Source organism: Sciurus carolinensis, chromosome 18, assembly GCF_902686445.1.
Source record: "Sciurus carolinensis chromosome 18, mSciCar1.2, whole genome shotgun sequence".
In the NCBI taxonomy this organism is placed as follows: domain Eukaryota; kingdom Metazoa; phylum Chordata; class Mammalia; order Rodentia; family Sciuridae; genus Sciurus; species Sciurus carolinensis.
This window is the reverse complement of record NC_062230.1, coordinates 32,726,603-32,734,332: the sequence shown is the minus strand read 5'-3', so window position 1 is coordinate 32,734,332 and position 7,730 is coordinate 32,726,603.

Genomic DNA, 7,730 nt, shown 5'->3' with positions numbered 1-7,730 from the left:
GCCTCACGCTCCCCGGACCCTGACATTCCTGCACCTGCAGACCGCGCACCACCAACCTCAGTCCGAGGCCGCGCGCCCGGGCGCTCCCTGCCCCAGCGGAGCGGCTCCTCTCCCTATAACGCAGTTCTGTACAGACAATCCCTGGGCCTTAGGGCAAGTTGCCCTCTCTGGGCTCAATTCCCCCCGGCTGGAAAATGGGCGTGATTACAGTACCTGTCTCATAATATCTCAGAATTGACGGCCGGTGCGGGTAGAGTTTGGCCCAGAGTATTCAGTAGAACCTCTGGTGGGGGCTGAGGATGTGGCCCAGTGTCTGTGCGTTTGTGTGCTCGCCTGGCTTGGCATGCTTAAGGGAGGAGGAAGCTTTGGGCTGCCTCACTTCTTTGTGGAGCCTCTGGGAGGCCGGTGACCCCACTCTAGTCCTTTCTCAGTCCATCACTGAAAACCCTGGAAGTCAGTCGCACCTGTTTCAGCGTCTGCCCCCGTGGGAACCACAGAAGCAGTGGGCCACCAGCTTCCCACCAGCGCCAGAGGACTACGCAGTCCAGAGAGGAAAACAGGCTTCCCCAAAAAACATAGAAACAAGGGCTGGGGATATAGCTTAGTTGGTAGTGTGCCTGCCTCCCACACGGTAAGGCCCTGGGTTCAATCTCCAGCACCACAAAAGATCCTAGAATAGGTGTCTTGTCAAGAAGAGGAAATCACAAACACACCTCAGGGAAGAAAAAGGAGAAAGTTTGAAAACTTTCTCAAGAATGCTATAAATAGTTGTTTCCAGGTGATAGAATCAGGATTTTCCTTGTTTGTTTTTCCTGTTTTCTTATGTTTCAGACACAAACACAAACTGCTAGTTTAAAAAAACCAGTCTTCAAAGGAATCCAGTTGCCAGAAGCATCCTCCACGGACTGGTCTTTGTTACCCATTAACAAACAAATCTGGAAACTAATGTTTCCACAACACCTTTGCGTTTCCAAAACTGTTCCCCACACATCACAAAATTTGTTCTCCAGGGAGAAGAAGACTTGGACCGCTGACTTCTGCTGAGGATGGAGAAACTGAGCCCAGGAGGCCCGAGGCTGGCCAGGGTAGTGCATCCCCACCCTGTCCCCAGGTCTGGGCTCCCTGTCCTGGCTCTGGTCATGACCAAAGCCTCTGTTTCTGCAGCTGCCAAACGAGCTGAAACGGGGTGCGCTTGGGCAGAGGCAGGCCTCAGGTAAGGCCTGCTTGGTAAAGGAGACCCTCAATGTCACAGACTTGTGACATGTCCCCAGTGTCGCACGGGACTTTCTTAAGCTTATCATTCACTTCTGGTTTCTCTAAAGTTCACAGGGAACAGGGCAGCCCATGCTCAATTCGCAGGACTGCCTGTGAGGCCTGCTTCTGGCCAAAGCAAGAGGTCCACACCAGCAGGTAATCGGCCACAGACAATGGAGGTGTGGGGGACCCTCCCTGAATTGGCTGGGCCCCCATCTTCACCAGGCCCAGGAGATGCAGCCCAGGTGGATGAGGCAGGGCCTTTCCTGGCCTGCCCAGAGTGATCCCCATTAGCTGCTGCAGCCGGGGCTTCAGGGAAAACTTGGTCTCAGAACGGGGTGCTGACCGCTGAATGATGAGTCCAGTGGTCCTTTCCCAGGCCTCAGGGGTCAAGTGCATGCCTCTGTGTTGCTTGATTGCTTGCTTTGCGACCCTGGGGCTTGAACCCAGGGCTGCTCTACCACTGAGCCACATCCCCAGCCCATTTTTATTTTTTATTTTGAGACAGGGTCTGGCTGAGTTGCCCAGGCTGGCCTCGAACTTGCAATCCTCCTGCCTCAGCCTCCCAAGTAGCTGCAAGTACAGGCCTGGGCCACTGTGCCTGGCTGCATGCCTGCGTTTCTGTCTAGCACAACTTACCCAGCAAAGGATGTAGAACAAGTCCCCGGGAGAGGGAGAGGGAAAGGATTGGAGGTGCACAGTGGGGAAAACCACAAGCTGCAGCCCCACTGGGTGCTGGCCCTGGAATGATGTTCATGAGCTCACATTCTCCTTACAACACCCCACCGACTATTCAAGGGAGGCAAAAGAAGCCCAGAGAATTTAAGTTACACACCCCAAGTCACACAGCAAGGTGACTGGAGTTATGTGAACTTGGTCCAGCTGATTCCTGATGTTTTCACTCCCCCTGTGACATGTCCTAGATACTAAGACTGGGGTAACAGACGTATGGGTCCCAACTCCCGTTAGAAGCAGTGGAGACAGATTAAACATCAACAGTAAGTGAAGCCTGGGGTGTTGCTCAGTGGCAGAGCACTTGCCCGGTGTGGGTGAAGCCTCGAGTTCCATCCCCAGCACCGCAAACATAAATAAGAAAGCGAATCCTGTGACTTCGGGATCATATGCTGGCTCTCTCCCAACTTTACTTCCCCCAGGAAACAGCAGTACTTTCTTTATTCTTCTGGTGTATTCTAAACACAACTGGGAGCAGGGTACAGCACGCACACAGACTCAGATTTATTTAACAGTCACATGGTCCACCAGACACTGTTCTCTCAACAACCCTGTAAGGGAAATGTTATTATCTTTACTTTATAGATGTGGCCATCGAGGCCCAGAGAGGTGAAGCAAGTTGTCCAAGGCCACACAGCTAGCAGTGGGGTTTGAAAGCAGACCTCTGTCTCCAAGTCCATGCTCAGCCACCAGGCTCTGGAGATCTCCTTGGAGCTTAGAGCTTTCTGGAGGACCCAGACCTGTGTCTCTCAGGCAACAGAACCTCAGGACTTTTCCCTCCAACACTGTCTGGCCCAGAGCCTCAATCCACAGAACAGAAAAAAGCAGTTCCGGGTGGGCTGAGCAAGCCCCCGCCTGCCGGTGCTGAAGAGGACGTCTGCCAACTTGCCCCGTTTTACAGCTGAGGCCCCGAGCGGGGCTGGGAGCTGCAGGACCCCACCGCAGTGCCAGGGCTGGCCAGCATTCTCGGGCTCCGCGGGTTCCAGCCTCACGGGGCCTTCGCTAGGGGTGGGGCCTGTTCTGCCTGGACACCCTGCGCCAGGCACCGTCCTCACGGGCTTTCCAGGGCCTCCGTCCGGGTCTTCTCCCGGCCCCGCTCAGTGCGCGGCTGCTTCCTGGAATCGGAAGCTGAGCACCAGTGTTCGTCCATCAGCCTGGAAACCTGGCGCCACCGCCCCGCACAGTTCAAGGCCATTGTGCCCGAGACCGGTGGAGAGGTGTGGGTGGGGGGCTCGGGGGTCTGGGGCGGCCTCGCCTGGGATGCCCGACCTCCTGAGGAGCTGGACGGGCTGTGAGTCCAGAGCATGCTCAGGGAAGTGGCCATGACGGGGACGTTGGAAGTCCCCTCTGGGGAGCGGGACTCTGCACACTTACCAGCCTGGCTGCGTCTCCCGTGGCCAGGAGGTGACATGAGCGGGGGGCTCCCGGCTTCAGCCTTCCATTCAGAGCCTCACTCTGGTTTCCTGCCCTGGGCCTCAACCCCGGAGGCACAGAGAGGTGAGGCCACAGGCCACTGAGCCAGCCCCTGCTAGAACCTATTATTTCCAGGATCACTGGGCTTAGGGTGTCTGTTTCATTGTGCTTTGGGGGGCTGGTGCTTCTGCAGATGGAACCGAGGCCTCCAGCATGCTAGGCCAGCGCTGTGCCCCTGGGCTACAGCCAACCCTTTTTATTTCACTTTTGAGACAGGCTCCTTAAGTTGCGGAAGCTGGCCTCCAACTTCCACATCCCCTGCCTTCGCCTCCCTAATAGCTGGGGTGACAGGTGTGCTGTCCACCACTCCTGGCCGATGTATCCATCTTAATAATAGTAGTCAGTGACTCAGGAGGCTGAGGCAGGAGGATTCCAAGTTCAAGGCCAGCCTCCACAACTTAGCAAGGCCCTAAACAATTTAGGGAGACCTTGTCTCAAAAATAAAAAGGGGCTGGGGCGTGGCTCAGGGGTAGAGCACCCTGAGTTAATCTCTAGTACCTCGCACCCAAAGAAAGAAGGGCCTCTGTGTGGAGGGTCCCCTTCTCTAAAGCCCTCAAGTGACAAAAGAGGAAGAGAAATGAGAAGTGACCGAGCCGGATCCATTTCTAAACCCATGCAGGCCTTTCCCAACATCCCCAGCGTGCCGAGAAACAGAACAGAAACGAAGTCCCGCGGTCGTCAGGGGACGCACCCTGGTCACAGTCGAGGTGCATAGGACACTCACTTTGGACCTGGGGTTCCACTCGGGAATCCACACAGGGACGTCCTTGGACCTGTGAACTGGCGGGATCACCCGGCTGATGACAGCCCAGCATGCAGATGACCACGGTGGCTAAGAAGGAGCAGGACAATCCCTCCCAGAAACCTCGGCCAAGACGCTCCGCACCGCTCGGGAGGAAGAGGACCCTGCATAGCCAGGCGCGGTGACCCGGGCCTGTGAGCCCAGTGACCGGGAGGCTGAGGCTGGAGGATCACAGTTTCAAGGGCAGCCTGGGCAACTTAGCAAGAACCTGTCTTAAAATACAACAAAGAGGGTGGGGTGTACCCAGTGTAGAGCGTCCCGGGTTCGGTCCCTAGCACCTGCCACCAGACGCACAAAGGAAATGAAATTAAATGAAAGAGCCCGGCCTGGGCCCGGCTACGGAAAGTCACAGAAAACCTGCAAAGACCTTGAATGCAAACCCAAAGCTCGCAGAACAGAGAGTAGTGAGTAACTGAGGTGGCCAGCCAGTATCAGTAGCCAATGTCCCTGCAGGTGACCTGGTGGCACCAGATCACTGGACTGGGTTTCCACCAGCCGCCCTTCTTTGTAAATGAAATGGACTAGAAGGGAACAGAATGAAGTACAGGCCACCCAGACTTACCTGTCCCAAGTATGGGCACTTACAACCTCTGATGACTCACCCGGGAGAGCGGGCGCGTGCTGGGTCTCTGGAGGTGGAACCCACGGCGCCCCACCGCTGAGCCCCGGGCCCAGCCCTTCTTGTTTCTTATTTTGAGACAGGGTCTCACTAAGTGGCCCAGGCTGGCCTTGAACCTGCGATCCTCCTGTCTCAGCCTCCTAAGTAGCTTGGATCCAGGCATGCCCCACCATGTCCAGTATAAATTTTATTTTTCACAGAGTCCTATAGCTACAAAGAAAAAAAGGTTTTTGTTTGTGTGTGTGTGTGTGTGTGTGTGTGTGTGTGAAGCATTTGATGTGGAAAATATCTAAAAGAAAAAAGCACAACGAAGTCCCTCTCTCTCCAAAGAGGAGGAGGGGGTGGTGGGCAGGGATTTTATTTGATACAATTCTGTAATGTTTTGTTTTAAACCATGAGTATGCATTGCTTTTGCAATAAAATAAAGACCTTTTTAAGGACTTGTAGGATAAATAAACACCGGCCTCAGTCTCCAGGAAGGGCCGTGCTGTTGGATCTGCCAACAAGCTTTGGATTTGAAAAAGACCAAACCCCTCCCCAGGGGCCCTGCCTCCCAGGAGCCTCCCGGCCTCTCCGGTCCTCTTCCCACTTCCTCCTCTTTCCTCCAGAAACCCAGCCTCGGAGGGGCAGGAGGGCCCTGGGGACGCAGCAGCCTGCCAGCCCCCGGGGCAGAGGGGTCCTGGGACCTTCAGTCCCCGGCGTGTCCCCGTGTCCTCGGAATCCCTCTGTGACCGCCACAGTCATGCCACCTCGTTTCCAGGTGCAGACACGGGTGGCTCACCAGCAGCCTTCCTTTTGCCTCGGTAGGGTTACTTCCTGGGGACGAGTCCCTGGGGATGAGTCCCCAGGAGTGTGCCAGGAGGACAGCAGGGACGTTCAGCACCCGGAGACGCGCGGCCAAGCTGCTCTCCCACGGGGAGGGGACCAGCCTGCTGCAGGACTTGCCTGTGCGAGGCCGCTGCCCCCGTGTCACCCTCTGGGGAGGGAAGATCCGCTCCCTGTGCCCGACAGGATCCGGGCCGTGGGGACGGGAGCTTCCTCTCCACCAGGAACCAGCCTGAGCCCAGGGTCATCCAGGGGGACCCTCCCCGAGGCCCAGCAGGCCTGGGAGGACGGTGCTTTCCCATGGCTGAGGTGTGCGCTGTGAGCTGCCCAGGTGTCCCTTAAAAAGGTGGCCCACGCCATGCCGGGCAGCTGAGGACAGAGCTCAGCGTTGGAGACCCTCGGGGACGCCCCGGGACCACTCCCCAGGCAGGGTGAGAGGGAGTGGACGCTGGGGGGTGCTGTGGTACACTCCCGGACCCGCGACCCAGGCTGGGCAGGAGGCCAGCCCACAACTCAGCGAGACCCCCAGGTCTCCAGACATGGCTGAGTGTCCCGGGAGGCAGATGCCCCCGGCTCCCTGAAGGGGCACACGGCTGGCCCCTGTCGGAGAAAGGGGCGAAAGAGATGAGCGACCGGCCCCGGCCTCGCCCGCTCCAGGTTTCTCAGACACGGAGCTCGAATCAGACTCCCACATTCCAGATGAAGACACGGGTTCAGAGAGGCTGACCAGTGACCCAACGCCACACAGCAAGCCAGAGAGCAGAGCAGAGGACGCACGCGGAGCTGACCAGCTTGCTCTCCAAGGCCGAGAAGGGGAGCAGAAGGAAGGGGACAGAGGCTGGGGACAGAAGGACAAGTGGGATTCCACTGGAGGAGGGAAGGGCAGGGGGTCCCGAGGTCAGGAAACCCCAGCAGAGCAAGGCCTGCAGGCGGGAATCTGAGTGACCGGCGGAAGAGCCAGGAACCCCAGAGAACCAAAGCCCGCGTCCCAGACGCCTGCAGGTGGGGCTTGTGACGTGCTGTCCACAGCGGTGGCACGTCCCCTCCCGGCCCGCCCGCCTGTCCCACACACTCCAGAGCCTCCAGAAGCCGCGTCCTGCAGAACCGCGTTGCCTGGAAACTAAAAGACAGGGCCCTCCCCGCCTGGGAAGGGCCGCGGCCGGTCCTGCCTTCTGACCCCAGGCCCGGGTCCCAGCCTGCCATTTCCAGTTTCAAGACACCAAGTGACCCCAGGGATCTGCACAGGCGTCCCCAGGGCCACCAACACCTGAGGCCTTGAATCCCTTTCACCTCCCCAGAGACCCCCTGGTCCTGGTGGCTTTGGGGACCTCAGGAGAAAGTGGCACTGACCCTGCAAAATGACCCAGCCCCGCCAGAGAGGCGGCGGGAGCCCACGAAGATGCGAGTGTGCAAATGGCTGTCCGCACACAATGGCCCCTCAGAAACCTGTCCCCGGGGAGAACAGAGGACCTCTATCAACGCGGCCTAAGAAAGGAGCGCCTGTCCTCCCCGGACCTGCCCCCGGGCCGCACGCCAGGAATGCTCCCGCGGCCTCTGCTAGGTTTCTAAACGCTGCCCAGGTCGGGGGCCTGGCCAGGCGAGCCTCGGGAGAGGACGTGGCGGGTGGGCAGGCAGGAAGTCTCCTCTCTGGCTCCCCCAGCCCCCGCCTGCGGCCACCGGGCAGTGGGAGGGGCGTGGCCTGCTGACGTCACGCCCGCCCCAGCATCAAAGCCCTTCTGTGCAAGGCCAGGGCGCGATGGCCACAGGCCGCTCTTAGATCGCTTCAGTTTTCCTTAGCGCCAGGGAGGACTGGAATGGCATCCATGGGCAGCCCGGTTGGAGGAGTAAATGAGACAAAGAAAACGCCCACCAAAATCTACCAGTGGGAACAGAGACGTGATGTTGGGTTGTGCTGGTTGTGCACTGCACAACTGCAGAGGCCGCGCTTCTCAAATATGGAGTCCCACTGGGTAGGAGCTATACCCCCCTTCAAGATGGCCCATAATGTGCTGAAAGGGGCACCAG